The 19875-nt window shown below is 41.6% G+C and overlaps 1 pseudogene; it reads left to right on the forward strand.

The window, feature by feature from the left end:
• The first annotated feature begins 8585 nt into the window (after positions 1 to 8585).
• LOC132351638 (serine hydroxymethyltransferase, mitochondrial-like) lies at positions 8586 to 10091 on the forward strand (annotated as a pseudogene).
• The last annotated feature ends 9784 nt before the right edge of the window (positions 10092 to 19875 follow it).

Here is a 19875-nt window from a genome sequence, read left to right on the forward strand (position 1 = left end):
CAACTTGACGTTCCCTTAAATAACTTTTAGTCAGTTTTTAGAAAATATTTCAGAGCCTTTGGAAATCAAACATTTAATAAAGTTAAGAGGCTTCTCTTGATTTGGAGTTTTATTAAAGTGAACGTTTAAACTTACTTGCAAAAATGGAGAAGTACTTTTCTTAGTCATCTTCCCAATTTATTTGTGAGTTACAGACTTTGTCTTTCTGCTACAAATGTTCTGCCCAGCAATTAATGCATCTAGTCCTATGAAATTATGGCGTCTGAAGGAAAAGTCCATGGAAAGAGGCTGGAACCAATGATGGAGGTCCTGGGAAGATGAACAGAAAATAAGAAAATAAGCTGAGCCTCTGGGCCACAGGGGGATGCCTGGTAGGGGCAGGGGGGAAACGCAGGGGTTTTTAGGACACAGACATCACAGCATAAGACTAGATGTTCAGGAGAGACGGTTTGCACTCTCCACTTGAATCTGAATACTTAGTTAGGGCTGGGAAAGGAATTTAGGAAAAAGAATATGGAAAAAAATTCATTCATCTGGTTAACACTAGATGGCAGTGAATGATAGTACTTATTAAAAACTAGGAATCGGGTGTCAATAATGGTATTATGAACATATTTGGACTGTCTTCAGTCTTGACATAGAACAACAATAACAACAACAAAAATCACCTGATCACTCTTGCCTTGTTTCCTGTTCTAGCTATAATCCAAATGATGTATAAAAGACATTATTTTTTTTCCCTTGTCCAAGGGCAACTATAGTTTTGTCTCAATCTTCTGTATTACACCCGGTTTCTCTAGTCTTCATTTTCGTGCTGCCTTGTGTTGTGATCTTTTACATTTATACGCCTTAATGTAAATACCTTTTTTTTTTCTTTCAAAAAAGAGCTTCTATATAAAAAGAACTCTTTGCAAACAGGGGCACAGTTCATCCTTTGATTGTTGTCATCCATTCCTAGTCAAATGCTTTAAATGCTTTGCACTTGGAGGGCTCTTAATAAATACTGAATCTTTTAAATATACAATATATTTTATTAGCTTTTGTTCTGCCATATGTGAAACAAGCCTGTGGCATTTCTTTTCTACTTGTTAGTCTTGTTCTCTGTAAGTATATAATATTCCTAAAGGAAGAGACTGTGTTATATTTTCATATCCTCAGGAAGTAGAATATTAGCATCTTGGGCCATCAGAGCTGAAAAGGACCTGAATAGTCACATGGTCCAACTCCATCCGTTTCCAGAAGAAGTAACTAAGGTTCAGAGCAGTTTAGTAACTTGCCTGGGGTCACTGAGCAGCCCTTTAGAGAGGCGTTAGAAACAGAACTAAGGTATCTTGTCCTGTAGAGTTTCTTCATTAGTACTTTTTAAGTTCCCAGGCCGAGGTGCTGAACGAAAGTAGGTTCTCTCCAGGCTGGGGTCCCGGGCTGGGGGAAACGTCCTGCCCACGGTCACTTCTCTCAGCCGGCTTCCGAGGCTTTGAAGTTCGGGGAGATGGCACAGGAGTCTGGCGCAGGCTCTGCAAGACGGGCAGACGGATGGGATACAAGGCCAGTTGTCCTTTAAGCCACTGAAGCAATCCCCCTCGGTCCCCAAAGGGTGAGTGCAGGTGTCTGAAGCTCTCTGCCTCCAAGAGGAGAGAAGTGTCCCCAATCCTAAACTTAAAGGGGAAGAGAAATTTGGGACTCGGTCGGTGAAGCTTCGCACACCCCCAGCCTGTCACCACCCACGTCCAGGGGCGACTATGGCAGCGCAGGTGGCCTCGCAGGTGGCCCGGGTGACAGCGCTGGGGGCCAAGCGTCCCGCGCCCACGCCCTCCGCCCGCCTGCGCTGCGCCCGGGCCGCGCGCCACCTCCGGGTCCCCGCCTGACGCCGGTCCAGCGCTCCCTCCGGAGCAGGATGCACGCCCCGCCGCGCCGGCCCATGCCAGCTGCCCCGACTCCGCGCTGGTAGCGCAGGCAGGAATGTCCCCAACTGTCAGCGGGGCAGGGCCGCCAATCCGGGCTCCCCTGACTCTCCGAGACAACTTGTAAGAGCGGAGAGCTCACAGGACAGTAAGCAGGCGGGTCGGCTGGGTAGCTTGCGGCTGCGCTTACTGGCGAGAGCGCTGGGCTGCGGAAGACCGGAGCCCTTGCACCAGGGGAGGCTTGACTTGGTTCGCCCTGATTCTACGTCCTGCCCCAGCTAATCTCGGGCTTACAGGAATGTACACTCGCTCTCTGAAACTGTGGAGCCACCCTGGTCTGTTGCCCAAAGAAGAAGAATTTTTAAAAAAGTTAAAAAACAACAACTTTCCTGAGCTTAAGAAGTCTGCCAAATTTTACCCAATTCGAGATCTCTTCAAGGGTTTTCCTGACAGATAGCCATCAATCACCAGCACACGTGAAATCTTAGATGGTTCATATTTTACTTCATACTTGCTTCCTCTAACCCCTGCCCTGGCTAGCCTTCTTGGTTAGCATATAACTTTTCCTTTTTAATTTTATAAACTGAAAGATGAGTACTGTGGGTTCTAGTTTTCCATTCTTTCCCCTTCTCTTTATATACAGGCTCATTTCCCCCAATATTGTTAAATGAAATAGTCTATCTAGACCAATCCACACCCTGGTTGTCTTCCTATGGCTATAGTCTCACTTATTACTGTGTCCTTTAAAAGGCTTGGATGCAGCAGGAGCTTTGTGGCTGTTCCCCCACTGCATCTAGAGAAGAGAGTGACCAGTGATACATTTTATCACTGTAGGATGCAAGAGGAAGACATTCATGAAAATGTGAGAAGCAAGAACTTAATACCCAGGAAAGTCAACTGTTTACAGGAGAGGAGGCCAAGAGAGGCTGAACCTGACACAGCCTGCAGGTCTTCTGTGAACAGGAGCCAATATTTTTCTTCTTTGGGGCATTTTACCTTCCTATTGAATGTCTGTTCCATTTCAAGATTGGAAACTTAAATGCAGAATGTATGTTGTTTTCATTTAGTTTGAAGACATCAAAGATGGGAATATGCCTCTTACAGTCTTGAGTACTTGGTAAATAATGGGCTGAAAAGAAATTTTAAGTCTGACCAACTCTTCACCTATTGGTGAAAACCTTCCAGTCACTTTTAGGTAATAAAAAGTTCAGTCTGAAAACAAAAGGTTATCACCGAATTTCACATGCTTCCTCTGTCCTAGCCTGGCTTGCCTTAGAAGCCTGCAGTGTGGAGAGGTTGTGTTATATTGGCCCTTCCTCTCTTTCCTCATTGGTCCCTCCTTCCACATTCAGTATGCTGCCTCTGTCTCTTACAGGAAGGGGAAAAGGAGGAGAAGTCTTCATTGATCAGTGCAGCTCTAATCTAACATTGAACCCCTTGGGTATGGTAGGCATCCAAAGTGAACTCTCATAAGAGGCTACTGCGAGTTCTTCAGTCTTTTGCTGGGGACCTCTAACTGCAGCTCCCTGGTGTGGGTTCTCTCTGTTAGTCCCTTTTGCCTTCTCACTCCTTACCTTTTATATTCGATGTCATATATCCAGCCTTTTTTGGCTTAGGTTCTTCATCCCTGGCTGGAAGCCCTCTAGGGAAGGGTCCTTTATGAGATGGGGAGTGGCTGACTCCTTTCTATAGGGTCTGTGTGTGGCCCATAGGAAGTACATACCTTTACCCACTTCATGGAGATGCAGCTTGCTGTGACTTTAGAAGTATAGGATTACAGCAGTGGTACTCAAAGGGGGGCAGAGAATGGGAGACAGGGACATTTTGGTTGTCACAATTGGGGTGGGGGAATGCTACTTGCATCTAATAAGTATGTCACTGAATGTCCTACAATGTACAGGAAAGCTCCCACAACAAAGAATTAGACCCAAAATTCCACAGCTCAAGGTTGGCAAACACTGGATTAGAGGAGCAACTTCCGGACACTATAAAAGTCTATAATACCCTGCAAGAGTTAAAACTGAAACAGAACAGAGACAGAAACTGAGAAGAGTCATCACTTAACTGTTCTTTAGAATTTCCAGAAGATTTGGCCTATTTATCCCCTATCACTGTGCATGGGCTCATGTGTAGGTCTAGTTATAAGATAATAAAATACTCTCAAAATGTGTTCTAGCTACCCAAGTGGATGTCCCTCGATGCTGGATAAATTTCTCATTAAGAGACTTTTGCTAATTCTTAAACTACCTCCTTACTTTGCATTTCTGTAAATCCACTCAGCACCACATCTGAAAATAGTAAGATTAGTCAGCATTGCATCTGAAAATAGGAATCTTTGTCAGAAACCAAAAATGAGCATTTCTTAGGTACTTGCTTTGAAGGCTTAATTACTATCACAGTTGCATTCTGAAAGGCATTATAGCAAGAAGAAGGGCAGCATTGCAGGGGCCCCTAACTGGCTAATAATGATGAAGGCACTAAGGACAAGCAAAGCTCAGCCTCACTGGACAAGCTGCTCACCCTTCAGCTGGGGAGACCGCCTTTTCTTTCAATTTAACTAAACTTAGGTATGATGGAATGAATAGCATTTCATAAAGTTGGGGCTACAGAGAACTGCTTGTTTATTTTAGAAATCGAATCACTGTCAACTTCATGTTTATTTCAGATGTTACTAGGTAATCAACAGGCAACAAACAGCAGGGAGTAGATCTGGCAGTGCCATAAGGTAGCAGTTGCTGCAAGTGACATAGGAGGAAAAGGTGTTACATTATAGTGGAAAGAAATCACAATGTGTGCAGCTGCTATCACAGGGTTTTGGAAGAAATATGTAAATAGAGCAATGGAGCATAAACATAACGAGGAAATGGGCAGGTCTAAACCCTGTAGAACTTAAACACAGCTTGTTTAGAAAACAGAGATGGTTCTTGTAACTGCAGCTCTCAGAGGTGCAAACGGCTTATGTCTGATTCCAGTCTGTGGTAGCAAGACCCCTCTTTACCTTGAATAAACAGGAAATTACAACCAAAGAACAAACGGTAAGACAGAGTAATGCGATCTGTATCACTCTGCACACTAGATTGCCCTGCTCCTGGATTTATATATAAACACTTCAGAGCTTTCAATGGTAAAAGGCTAGATCTGTTTATCTCTGCATTGTGTACTTGGGAATTAAGAGAAAATTAAGGAAAAAACCTACTGTAACAGTAAAAGCCCCTAGTGTAGTGTTTAGAATATAAAATTCCTTTCCTTAGAAAATGTGGAGAACTATGTTGCAGGAACTTTTAAAATAGCACATAGAACAGAACGTTCTTCCACAGATGAAAAATTAAGTGCACCCTGTCCTTCCCCATACCTGTCTATGGCTTGGTAATGCGTCAAGCAAGCCAACTGAAAGTGAAGGGGAGAACCTTCTCTAAGGCTCTCCATGCCTGGATTTTATCAGAGATTCACTCTTTGTCCCTCATGAAGAATTTGCCTTGATTCAGAAGTGGGCTCATCCAACGCCTGCCCTGCACCGCACCTCTGTGCCGAGCCTTTGTTCTGGAAGCTATAGACCTCCTCATTAGAGAATGCCTGGGGCGCTGTCCTTCAGAGGCAAAAGCTAGAAGTGATGCCAAAGAGATCCTGAGATTGGCTCAGGGCTGAGCAGACAGCAAGTGACCAGGGCAGCACAAGCACCCTGGGCTTCTGGCTCAGGGCTGAGCAGACAGCAAGTGACCAGGGCAGCACAAGCACCCTGGGCTTCTGATTCTAGGTCAATGTTGTGTCTGTTCCTCCTGAAAATGCTTGTGGTCCCAGACGTCTGTACAGCTGGGCTCACAGACCCTCATCAGTCTGCCGGGTTCTCTCCAGTCAACTGAAACCTATTTGCATGTGGAAACCAAGCCTAAGGATAGTTGACCTAAAGGAAAGAATGAAAGACACTCCACATGTACTCATTTTTCTGGAAGCCTCAGAGAGCTGGCCCAAGTTCTCCCAAATGTACCCTTCAAAGCAGCTGAATCTCATTTTAGCATATAGTATTTGAATACCTTGTACAAAGAAAATATGTTGCTTGTTATAGAAGCACAAACAGCACTAAGACCAACTAAAGTATATTTTTAAAAAACCCTAAAGTCGTCCTATGTTTGCATTTAGCTTTTCCATTGACTATCAGTGTAACTTCAGGCTGTTGTTTCACCTTTATGTGATTCAGTTACTTCTTCTGTGAGAGGGATAAAAATAGCCCCTTCCTTACTGGAATGCTGAGTCCCACCCTTTGGGGTTCCAGCAGTTGGGGATGTGGCCCAGGAACTTGCATTTTTGGAAAAGCTCCTTACGTGACTCTGATGAACAGCTAGACATAGGAACCACTGGTTGCAATAATTCCAAGAAAACAAAAATACTGTCTCAGGAAAATAAAAGACATTTATTTGTTTATTTTTTGGCCGCACTGTGAGGCATGTGGGATTATTAGTTCCCCGACCAGGGATCGAACCCGTGCCCCCCTGCAGTGGAAGCGCGGAGTCTTAACCACTGGACCGCCAGGGAAGTCCAAAAGACATTTATATTTGATGTTAACCTAAACCAGGCATTAACCTGGGAGAATGCTATCTAGTTCACGAAATATTTAAATTCAGCATGTATAATTTTATAGACAGATTAAGAGGGGAAAGAAAAGCAGCTAGCTCTTTGGTTGCTGGCAGGATTTTCTCAGCTAATCTGTATAAAGTACTCAGAACAGTGCTGGGTATATAGTAAATGCTCAAAAGATGTTAGCAATTATTTTCAGTATTGAGTAGAAATGTTATTGTTTAGTTTAGGAAAATTGTAAGTAATCTTTAAAGAGGTGAGTAACCAGCTCTCTAAGTGAGCAAAGTGTCTTTTAGAAATTACATATAAATATCCATGCACATTAAAACTTTATCTAACATGTTAACTTCTTACATTTTCCCACCAAGCAGTTTTGGATAGTTCTCTTCTTGCTCTCACTTCACGTTTTCCGTTTTAAAACTGATATTGATAATCTTTTTAGCCTTCTGAAAAACACATACCAAAAATTACCTGGAAAAGGCATAATGTTCTCGTTCAAAGAAACTGGAGCTGGAATCATTCTTTAGTCCATCACTGGGACAAATGTTAAAGAGTATTTTGAAATGCATACCAACTAAACACATATATCTAAAATAAAATTCCAGAAACTTTTCCTGCCTTGTATGTGTTTATAGTACAAGATGTATCTGAAACAGACGTGATGGTTTGAAGGTATAAGATGTTTGGGTTTGGTCGATTCATTTCCCCATCTGAGCTTCAGAAGTGTCCTCATCCTTCCTTCACAAGCCTCTTGCACCTTGCAGACATCAGCTCACTTGTTCCTTGTTCTTGGGACAGGGTGACACTTCTTAGCAGATACAAAATGACGAAGTAACTTTTAGTAACGTCAATTGTGTGCTGGGTCATTAATGCAAGACCACTTTGTGACCCTGTTCAATTCTTTTAACCCTTTCTTCTCTCCAAGGTGTCCCTTAGCTGGAGCACCAGCCACTATTAAAACATGATCATAAATCATGGTTATTTGTCCACTGACCCTTCTTATGATACCAAAAAAAAAAAAAAAAGAAAAGAAAAGAAAAGAAAAAAAAGAAGCTCAGGCCTCACTTAGACAGCGTCTCTGCTCTTGATGAATCTTTATGGAACCTTATCTTATATTTTTAACAGCAAAGCTCAGGCTCTGTTTTACTGAAGCTGTTTATATATCTAATCAGAGTGGATCAGGAAATGTGGTTGACAGCATAGGGCTGCCTGAGAAACCTATTTGCTGGCCAGCATTAAGGCCACTTTTCATCTTGAAAGCGTGATCAATGGAGTGTGTCTGAGGCTCTGTTTAGATTAGGGGAAATAACGCACTGGTGGCCACATGCATCCCAAGCAAATCATCTTCCGTCACGCGGGCTGCGGTGAAAAGCTTTCCAAGAAAGCGATGGCAGGATTAAACACAACCAGCCCCACACGCACCCCTCCTGTGGTGGTTGGCTGCAGGCTGGGAGGATCCCGGGCTCCAGCCTGACTGGGGGGATGGCGCTGCCAGAGGCAGCAGCTCGCACTCTGCCCTACCGCTACCTAGCTGGGTGTCCCACGGCCAGCGATTGGATCTGTCTGAGGCTTTGCTTCATCACCTTCGAAATGGAGATGTATGAGTCAGGGTTCTCCAGACAACTCTCTCGCTCTATCTAGATCTACAAATATATCATACACATATATATGTATGTAGATACATACATACATACATGTATATATACCCCTGACTGGGGCGAGGGAGGAGGTACAGACGAGCCGAGGCACAGAACGACGCCTCGTCTTCAGCCTTCCTTCGCCTTGAGTCCTGGGTCAAGGTAAAACTGGAAGACAGCGGTGTTCTCCAGAGGACTGCCCACTGGCTCCAGCAGGAAACTGAGTCAGGGGCAAATGCTTCTGACCCTGGGGCTACAGACGGGAAATGGAACTGAAGAAGAGGGGAAAAAGAACTACAATCCCCAAAAGACCATAAAGGCGTCCACCTTACGCATGCGTGGACCCCGCCCCAATTCAGAGGCTGCCCAGCAGCTCTTTCCGCGCATGCGCTCTCCGATCAGTCTGCTTCCAACCCCTTGTGTTCCCCGGGGGAGTTGGTACCCGGACCTCCTGCGACCTTCATCTCGGGTTGCGATGTTGCCCTTCTCTTTGCTCTGGGCGACTCGGCCTCTGCAGAGATCTGGTCAGCTGGTCAGGATGGCCATACGGTGCCTGCACAGCGAGGCGGCCCAGATCCAGACTGGAGAAGCAACCAAGGGCTGGTCAGGCCAGGAGAGTCTATCAGTGACCCTGAGATGCGGGAGCTGCTACGGAGAGAGGACAGGCAGTGTCGTGGCCTGGAAGCTCACTGATCCAGAGAACTTCTGCAGCCGAGCTGCGCTGGAGGCCCTGGGGTCCCGTCTGAACAACAAGTACTCGGAGGGTTATCCGGGCAAGAGGTACTATGGAGGAGCAGAGGCACTGGATGAAATCGAGCTGCTGTGTCAGCGCCGGGCCTTGGAGGCCTTTGACCTGGATCCTGCTCAGTGGGGAGGCAATGTCCAGCCCTACTCGGGGTCCCCAGCCAACCTGGCTGCCTACACAGCCCTGCTGCAGCCTCATGACCAAATCATGGGGCTGACCTGCCCGATGGGGGCCGTCTCACCCATGGCTACATGTCTGATGTCAAGCGGGTCTCAGCTACATCCATCTTCTTCAAGTCTGTGCCCTGTAAGCTGAATCCCAAAACCGGCCTCACTGACTATGACCAGCTGGCACTCACTGCTGGCCTCTTCCGACCTCGACTCATCATAGCTGGTACCGGTGCCCATGCTCGCCTCATCGACTACGCCCGCATGAGAGAGGTGTGTGACGAGGTCAAGGCACGCCTGCTGGCGGACATGGCCCACATCAGTGGCCTGGGGGCTGCCAAGGTGATCCCCTCACCTTTCAAGCATGTGGATGTTGTCACCACTACCACTCACAAGACCCTTCGAGGGGCCAGCGCAGGACTCCTCTTCTACCGGAAGTGGGTGTGGGCTGTAGATCCCAAGACTGGCCGGGATATCCTTACACGTTTGAGGACCGAATCAACTTTGCTGTGTTCCCATCCCTGCAGGGGGTGCCCCCAGAACCATGCCATTGCTGCAGTGTCTGTGGCCCTAAAGCAGGCCTGCACCCGTTCCGGGAGTGCTCGCTGCAGGTTCTGAAGAACGCTTGGGCCATGGCTGATGCCCTGCTAGCGCGAGGCTACTCGCTGGTGTCTGGTGGCACTGACAACCGCCTAGTGCTGGTAGCCCTGCGGCCCAAGGGCCTGGATGGAGCTCGAGCTGAATGGGTGTTGGAACTCGTATATCCATCACGGCCAACAAGAACACCTGTCCTGGAGATCGAAGTGCCATCACACCTGGGGGCCTGCGGCTGGGGGCCCCAGCTTTGACTTCTCGTTAGTTCCGTGAGGAGGACTTCTGGAAAGTTGTGGGCTTTACAGATGAAGGCGTCAACATCGGCTTGGAGGTGAAGAGCAAGACCGCCAGACTCCAGGATTTCAAATCCTTCCTGCTCAAAGGCCCAGAAACAAGTCATTGGCTGGCTGACCTCAGGCAACGGGTGGAGCAGTTTGGCGGGGCCTGCCCCATGCCTGGTTTTGATGAGCACTGAAGGCACCTAAGAAATGAAGCCCACAGACTGATGTTTATTCCTCTTCCCCCAACCTGGACAAGTTAGGGGTGGGCGTAACTGCCTATCTTCCAATTTTTTGCTGGAGGAGGAGAAGGCTGCCCACTTAGGGGCAAAGGCAGGTGTAGTTCCCCTTCCCAGAATTTGTAGCTGAGAAGGTTGCTTCTTGACACAAGACTTAGAAGGAAGAGGCTTGGGGCTTTCTGCCCTAATCTCTCTCATTGTCTCAGTGTTATAGACTCCCTGCCCTCTCTTGGGGAGGGGGAGAGTTCCCCTTGTGAGCCAGAGGAAGGAGTGGGTAGGCACCCTTCTTTCATTTTTATCTAATAAAATGCTAACCTGCAAAAAAAACTAAAAAACAAAAAAATGTATATACATATATACATACATATATATGTATATATTTGTAGATCTAGATACATACATACATATATACACATACATATAATGTAATAGATACACATATAATATCTACCCACTTATTTATATGGAGATTTATTTTGAGGAATTGGTGCATTTGGTTGTGGGGGGCTGGTGAGTGTGATGTCCGCAGGGCAGGCCTGGGGGCTGGAGACCCACGCAAGGGCTGATGCTGCAGCTTGAATCTAAAAGCAGTCTGGAGGCAGAATTCCCTCTTCCTCAAGGGAATTCAGTTGTATTTTCTTAAGGCCTTCGACTGATTAGAAGAGCTCGCTCACATTACAGAAGGTAAACTGTGTCACTCAAAGTCTTTGGATGTAAATGTTAATCTCATCTAAAACATACCTTCGCAGCAGCATCTAGACTGGTGTTTAGCCAAAAACTGGGTATCACGGGTACCACGGTCAAGCCGGTTGACACATAAAATTAACCATCACAGGGGATCGTAATAATACTTTGTTCAGAGGGGCTTGGGGAAAGTTAAGTGTTAATGCCTAAAAAACACTTTGCAATGGACTCTGTGTCCCAAAATTTTCAGGCAAATTTGACTCATGCTTTAAGACTAAGTTTTAAAACATTCAAGAAATGTGCGTTACCATCGGGTAGAATTCAGCATGACCACGTGACAGCGTCTGCTTCAGACTCCTTTTCAGCCACACGGATGAGCCTCCAGCAATAAGCTTCAGAGTCCCCAGAAATTGAGGGGTGACACATTTGTAGCAAAGACATGTTTATAGGCTCATCGAATTTTTAAAATCTTACCTTCTGCTCTTGAAAAACAATGAAGAACCTTTGTGATACAGTCAGTCAGCTTTTCGTGGGTGTCTTCATACCTTGTGGCCCCAATAATCTGGAACGTGGAGTAGTAAGTTAAGGGTTCATTTAACACTGTCTTACCCAGTGCTTGCCTCAGAGGTGGGAAAGGGCACTTATAAGAATGTGGCTTCCATGTACGTCTTTCTCTCTGTGGTATGAAATATGGCCTCACAGAAAACATCGTTGTTTCCATTTCAAGGTCCTTTTGGGAGCGGAGAAACTGGGCAGTTACTGGTGGAATGCTACCTTTCCAAGATTTATGAGGAGTCATGGAGGGCTCAGTAAACTCGGAAGGTAGCTTTTGTATCTTGCAGCACTGAAGACTGATTTAATTTCAGGTCAGTCCTGGAACGGCAACCACTACATGAACTGCAGGTTTATAAATTGCTCCTCGGAGCAGCTGACCTTGCAGGTGCGGGAGTCAAATGGAGCAGAAAAGTAGAGGAAGCGGGCAGACTGAGAATCTTGGTACACCGAGTGAACATCCATTTCACCAAAACTGGAGTTCTCATCTGTCCCCCATTTTCACCCCCAAACCCCTTCTTTCCCTTGAGTTTGTCTCCTGCCTAAAATACTCATTTTTTTTTTCCCCCATAAGATGTCAGATGGGCTATTGAGGGAGAAACTGGATTATGCGACCATGGTATACAGGGTCTTCTGGATTTTCAAAGATCATTTCATGAAAATTCTGCTCCTGAGCTACTCAGAATAAGTAATATAAAGCCTAATTTACATCTCCTCTCACAGTAGAATCCCTGACGGGGATGTTAAAACAAACTGATGTCACTAAGAAAACAAAGCTAATATTCAGAAGCACTGGATTCTTACAGGAGCTAAAAATATGGTTTGGAGTCATAGTATTAAGTCAGGCCTTAACATCAGCAAGCAACACACAATGCTATTTGAAGAAAAGCACACATATCAGGATAAATCTCCCAACAATTTGTAGTCCCACTGCAGTGGAGCATTGTTTATGTGGGTGGTGGCAGCCTCTTTTCCCTTTTGTCACTTGGAATTATGCTGGACCGAACATTTGTGGACTGTGGGGGGACAGCCTCACCTTGGCGACAGGATGGCCACAGTAGTTTGAGAGGTATTTCCATGCTCTCAGAATGCATATCTGCAGTTAATTCTAAAAAAAAAAAAAAAAAATTAAAAGAATACATTTCTTATAGCAGACATGTAATCGAAAATGCAGCTGTGTCAGTGACCCAGACAAGTTAAGAAGTCATCCCTGCTCTCAGGAAGCTTAGTTTAGTGGGTGGGAGGCTGTAGTTAAAAATAAGTTATACAGGGCTTCCCTGGTGGCACAGTGGTTAAGAATCCACCTGCCAATGCAGGGGACACAGGTTCAAGCCCTGGTCCGGGAAGATCCCACATGCCGCAGAGCAACTAAGCCCATGCGCCACAACTACTGAAGCCTGCTCACCTGGAGCCCATGCTCTGCAACAAGAGAAGCCACTGCAGTGCGAAGCCCGCGCACCTCAACGAAGAGAGAAGCCCCCGCTCACCGCAACTAGAGAAAGCTGACGTGCAGCAACGAAGACCCAACGCAGCCAAAAATAATAAATAAAATAATAAATTTATTTAAAAAAAACTGTTGTACTACAATATGCTATGTGCTGTAAAAGATATGCTGTTGTAGCCCAGAAGAGTCAGTCAGGGAAGGCTTCAAGGAGGTGGTGGCATTTGAGATGAATATTGACCGGTGAGTAGTTTCTGGTTTTTGGCTTTTTGTTTTTTCGGCTAAGCAGAGTTAAAATAGAGCCAGGGACTTCCCTGGCAGTCCAGTGGTTAAGAGTCCGCGCTTCCACTGCTGGGAGCACGGGATCGATCCCTAGTAGGGGAACTAAGATCCCCCATGTCGTGCTGAGTGGCCAAATAAAATAAAATAAAATAGAGCCAGGAGGAGAAAGTTACAGAGTAGTGAAAGGGCCAGAAATGTTCCAGGAAAGGTGAGAACTTAATGTGTCTGAAGCAAAAGACATGTGATCAGTGACTCAGGAGATGAAAGAGAGAGAGCTTAGGAACAGCCTTGTAACAGCCTAAAAGTGGAAATGTGGTCCTCGGAGAGTTCAGGAAACAGCTGTAAGAAGGAGAAGGACAGAATATGGGAGGCATTTGTGATCAGTGGAGTGTGGAGGCTGTGTGTGTGAGAGAGGGCTAAGGATACACAAATTTCTAGCTAGGAAGTCTAGTTGGGAGGTCACCCTGCTGAACTAAGTCATTGCTAAAGTAATGGGAAAGATCTGCAAGAGCAGACGCCAGTTGCTGTGGCAACTTGAATGGGAGACAGATGGGCGGTGGGAGGGTGGAAAGCTTTCCCTGAGACCGTTTAAAATCTCCTTTCAAATTAACGACAAGCGTGCCAGTTCAAGAAGTCACTCCAACAACATGGAAAAGAATTTGTGTCAAACTCCACAAGCTGAGTTAATTTTGAAAGAGACCCTTGATAATAGTTACACACTATTTTCCATATTCAATTACACAATTTGCATTTAAATTACACAATACGTTTCAATCTTTGACCCAAAGTAAGCTCATCTTCAAATAAACTTTAAAATATGCAAATTCATTTTAGACTGATGAAGACTTATTTTATCTGACAAGGACCTAAGAAAAGACTAATCTGTTCAAGTTAAAAATAGCACAGAACATTCATCTAAGAAATTCTTTATAGGAGGTACTACAACTTTTTTCTGGAATACTTTCCCTTTATCAGAGCTAATGGATCATATATGCAATAAATTACTTCTTTCAAAGTGAAATTCCATCTAGATCAAGTTACACTCATTCTGTGTGTGCACATGTCTACCTGTGCAAACACCCAGCCATTTCCACAGCCAATACCTGATATATCGTCAGCATCATAAACCTTATTGTCACTAATTTTACACAGCAAGAGGCAAATTTCATACAAAGTCACTTTCATCTGGCTTTTCTTTTTTGTTATATTTTAGTAATACTTCTATTGTAAGAATCTCATTTTCAAAGTGGGGAGAAAAGCAATAGTACTGCATAGAACCACAAATGAACCAAATCTAACTTAATGTGGTTGATATGAACTAACTTAAATGCCTTTATTTATGTGAACTATGCAACAAATAATCCCATTTAAGGATAGTATTTAGAAAAATATACTAGTTGTGAAAATAACCAAATGAAAATATTTGCATGTATTGGCACTTGAAAAATCAACCTGAATATTATAAAAATTAGGAAATTCCTTATAATAATATTGAGAAAAAGAAATCTCTCCTATTGTAAATGCAATTGTAAGTTTAAGACATTTAATCATACTGTATTTTAAGTAGTCATTAATAAAATTAATGTTGCTAAGGTGGTTCCTAAACAGCAAGGATAGGATCAATATTTAAGTATAACCTGCTAAGTTAAAGTCAGAACATTTGGACATTTGAAAACAGATTTGAAATATTCCCCAATTTCCAGTTATACATTGTTCTTACCTATGCATAATATATTGAAAGGGAAAGTATAACACTGGCAAAATTCCAGTCTAACAAATGAAGTAGGTTGGAAACTCAGTTTTGATGTTTTAGGAAGTCAGTATGTCTAAACAAAAGTTAAATTTCATTATTTTAGGTATTACTTCGGTGACCTTCTTGTAAATGAAAAGGAAGAAGAATAGAGTGCCCAGTGTAGAATGCAAATCAAATAAAAAATTTTCATATACCCATCAGATGTGTTGGAATTCTACTCACAGAATCTAGGGTTAAATACATAAAATAAGACAGAATAATAATTCCAGAAAATATATTTGGAAAGGATCTGAATCATCTTGCATCGAAGCCTTCCAGAAAAAGAGCTTTCATAGTTTTTTGGTAACAAGTTAGACATGAACGTTCTTGCAATCATGTTTTTTGGATTTATTGAACAGTTTCAGATAATATACTTTCCCCAAAATATGTTATTTTTAAGGTCTGAAGGTTAACTTTGAAAATATATTAATGTACTAATAAAGAATAAAAACTTATTAATTTAATTCTGTAAATCTCATAACAAATCACTAATCAAATATTTCTTAAAGTGTCACTTTTTTTTTATTCAAACAGAAAGTCACAAAAATTATAATCATCCTCATCAGTTCACTCAGTCCCATGTAATTAATTTTTTTTTCATCTTGATCTTTTGTTAGCACTTTTATGAATTCATCAGTTTTCCATTAGAGTTCTGAAAATGCTTATTCATTCAGTTCAGCAGTATAGTCAGTTACCAGAAACCTGTACTTGTCAGAGTCTTTTCCATGAATTCCTTGAAGATGAAACCCTTTTATAGGAACATTTTTGCAAAAGCATCAGAGTACACCCAGAACTGTCTGTAAATGACAAAAGACTTAAAAATGACCATGGTTAAAGATTTGATGAAAGTTCATAATAATGCAATTGACAAGGAAATTTAGTTATTTCTGAGATATACATTTTAAAGTAATAACTAGAATTATGACTTATAACATTATACCAGAACATATAAGAATTTTAGAAATTTCATGTAATGTCTGAAACATTTATATTTTATATAATAAGCACATATTATGTTGTTTATTATATAAAAGTTGGAAGCTTATGTCAGGTGCTATCCAATACCAGATACCAACTAAAAGTAAGGTTTCATTGTTACAGTAATATATAAATTCAATGTGTGTGTAGGTAAGTTTTAAAAATTCTATGAGCATTTATTGAGTTTTCCTTATATGCCTACTGGGATAGAGGGAAAGAAAAACTACCTTTAATTGAGCTTCCTTTATATTCCATACTCTGTGTTAGGACTTTATGTCTATTTTCTCATTTAAAGATGAAAAAAGATATGAGGTAGCTATTTTTACTCTCTCAATCACGTAGCTGTTAAGTAGAGATATTATCTTTAAAAATAAGATCTGCTAAACATTTAAAGAAGAATTAATGCCAAGCTTTCTCTAACTCTTCTAAAAAATTGAAGAGGAAAGGACATTTCAAACTCTTGAGGCCAGCATTACCGTGATAACAAAACCAGACAAAAGCACCAGAAGAAGAGAAAACTACTACAGACCAATATCCTTGATGAATGTAGATGCAAAAATCCTTAAGAAAATGCTAGCAAACTGAATTCAACAGCACATTAAAAGAATTATACACCATGACCAAGTGGGATTTATCCCTGGGATGCAAGGATGATTCAACATACAAAAATCAATTAATGAGATACATGATATTAACAAAATAAAAGATAAAAGTCACATGATCATCTCAATACACACAGAAAAAGCATTCATCAAAATTCTAAACCCTTTAATGATAAAAAACTAAGAATAGAAGGAAGAACTCAACAAAATAAAGGTATTTATGAAAAGCCCACAGCTAACTTCATACTCAGTGGTGAAAAACTGAAAGCTTCCCTCTAAAACCAGGAACAAGGCAAGGACACACACTCTTGCTACTTGTATTCAAGATAGTACTGGAAGTCCTAAGCAGAGCAATTAGGCAAGAAAAAGAAATAAAAGGCATCCAAATTGGAAAGGAAGAAGTAAAACTGTCCCTGCTTGAGATGACATGCTCTTACATACAAGGAATCCTAAAGACTTCATGAAAAACTGTTATAACTAATTTTAAAAATTCAATAAAGCTTTAGGATACAAAATTAACATGCAAAAATCAGTTGCATTTCTATATACTAACAACAAATTATTTGAAAAAGAAATTAGGAAAGGAATCCCATTTATAATAGCACCAAAAAGAATAAAAAAACTTTGGTATAAACTTAAGAGATAAAAGACTTGTACACTGGAAACTATAAAACATTAATGAAAGAAATTAAAGAAGATAAAAACAAATGAAAGAAAGCCATGTTAGTAGATTGGAAGACTTAATATTTTCAAACTGTTGTACTACCCAAAGTAATTTACAAACGTAATGCAATCCATATCAAAATTCCAATGCGTGTTTTACAGAAATAGAAAAAAGCAATTCTAAAATCCATATGGAACCACAAAAGAATATGAATAGTCAAATCAATCATGAGAAAGAAGAACAAAGGTGGAGGCATCACACTAATTTTAGAGTCTATTACAAAGCTACAGTAATTAAAACAGTATGATAATACTGGCATAAAGAAAGACATATAGAGCAATGGAACAGAATCAAGAGCCTAGAAATAAATCCATGCACATTCAGACAATTGATTTTTGACAAGTGTGCTAAGAATGCACAATGGAGAAAGCATATTCTCTTCAACAAATGATGTTGAGAAAACTGATGTCCATATGCAAATAATGAAATTGGACCCTTATCATATGCCATACGCAAAAATCAACTCAGAATGGATAGAAGATTTAAATGTAAGACTTGAAACTGTAAAACTTCTAGAAGAAAATGTAGAAGAAAATCTTCATGACATTGGTCTTGGCAGTGTTTTTATGGATTTGACATGAAAGCACAGGCATCCAAAGCAAAAATAGACATGTAGGACCACATCAAACTAAAAAGCTTCTGCACAGCAAAGGAAACAATTGACAGACAAAAAGGGAACCTACAGAATGGGAGAAAATATTTGCAAACCACATATCTGATAAGGGGTTAATTTCTAAAATATGTAAGGAAATCCTATAACTTAATAGTAAAAAAAACCTAATAACCCAATTTTAAAAATGGGCTGCAGAATTGAATAGACATTTCTCCAAAGAAGACATGCAAATGACCAACAGGTATATGTAAAGGTGCTCAATGTCTCTAATTATCGGGGGAATACAAATCAAGAACACAATGGGATATTACCTCACACCTGCTGGGATGTCAATTATTAAAAACAAAACAAAACAATAACAAAAAAACAAAAAACAAAAAAGCACAACTCGTGTTGGTGAGGATGTGGAGAAGTTGGAATCCTTGTACACTGTTGGTAGGAATGTAAAATGGTATAGCCACTATGGAAAATTGAATGGAGGTTAGAATGGAATGGTTGTGGCCAGGGGCTGCAGAGGGGAGGAAATGGGGGGTGATAAACCAAAGTTCTAGAGATCTGCTCTACAACATTTTACTTATCGTACAATACACCATTGTACCCTTAAAAATTGTTAAGAGGGTAGGTCTCATTTCTCCAAAGAAGACATACAGATGGCCAATAGACATACAGATGGCCAATAGACACATGAAAAGATGCTCATCATCACTGATTACTGGAAAAATGTAAATCAAAACTACAATGAGGTACCACCTCACACCAATCAGAATGGCCATCCTTAAAAAGTCCACAAACAATAAATGCTGGAGAGGGTGTGGAGAAAAGGAACCCTCCTACACTGCTGGTGGGAATGTAAATTGGTGCAGCCACTATGGAGAACAGTATGGAGGTTCCTCAAAAAACTAAAAATAGAACTACCATACGACCCAGCAATCCCACTACTGGGCGTATACCCTGAGAAAGCCATAATTCAAAAAGAGTCATGTACCAAAATGTTCATTGCAGCTCTATTTACAATAGCCAGGACATGGAAACAACCTAAATGTCTATCAACAGATGGATGGATAAAGAAGATGTGGTAGATATATACAATGGAATACTACTTAACCATATAAAAGAATGAAATAATGCCATTTGCAGCAACATGGATGGACCTAGAGCTTATCATACTAAGTGAAGTCAGTCAGAAAGAAAAAGACAAATATCATATGATATCACTTATATGTGGAATCTAAAATATGGCACAAATGAACTTATTTACAAGACAGAAACAGACTCACAGACATAGAAAACAGACTTGTGTTGCCAAGGGGTAGGGGAGTGGGGGAGAGATGGATTGGGAGTTTGGGGTTAACAGATGCAAAGTATTATATGCAGAATGGATAAAAAACAAGGTCCTACTGTATAGCACAGGGAACTATAGTCAATAGCCTGTGAGAAACCAAAATGGAAAAGAATATGAAAAAGAACTTTAAAAACTGAAAAAAAAGAGGGTAGGTCTCATGCTGTGTTCTTGTCACAATAAAATAAAATTAAATTAAAAAATAAATAAAAACAAAAGAAAGAAGAAAGAAAGGAAGAAGGAAAGAGAGAAAGAAAGAAAAAGAAAGGAAGGAAAAAAAGGAGGAAAACCCACAAACAAAAAACCCCCTAAGGTCAGTTTGACTCTAAAGCACATGATTTGCCTTTTTGTTTCCTTAATTGTTGTAAGCATTAGAAAAGTATATAAAATAATATAATGGACCCTGTTTTATTACCATCCCCCATTAGCAAATACTAACATGTAATCATATTGGCTTTACATTCTTTAGAGAAATCAAACATAAAAAAAAATAGTCAAATCCCTACCTAGTCCACACTGCTCCCTTCTCTCAGTACCCAGGGACACTACTGGCCTGTGGTGGACGTCAGTCCTTCCCTTGTATGTTGCTATACTTTTATTACCTATATTTTCAGAACTGTTGTCACAATTGGGACTTTATTTTCCTCAGCTTTAGAGATTCATCACTCTTTACAAATGCAGTGTTTTGCTCATCTATTTAGCTGCTCTATTGTATTCCACTGTATGAATATTATC

This window comes from Balaenoptera ricei, chromosome 17 (assembly GCF_028023285.1).
Source record: "Balaenoptera ricei isolate mBalRic1 chromosome 17, mBalRic1.hap2, whole genome shotgun sequence".
Classification (NCBI taxonomy): domain Eukaryota; kingdom Metazoa; phylum Chordata; class Mammalia; order Artiodactyla; family Balaenopteridae; genus Balaenoptera; species Balaenoptera ricei.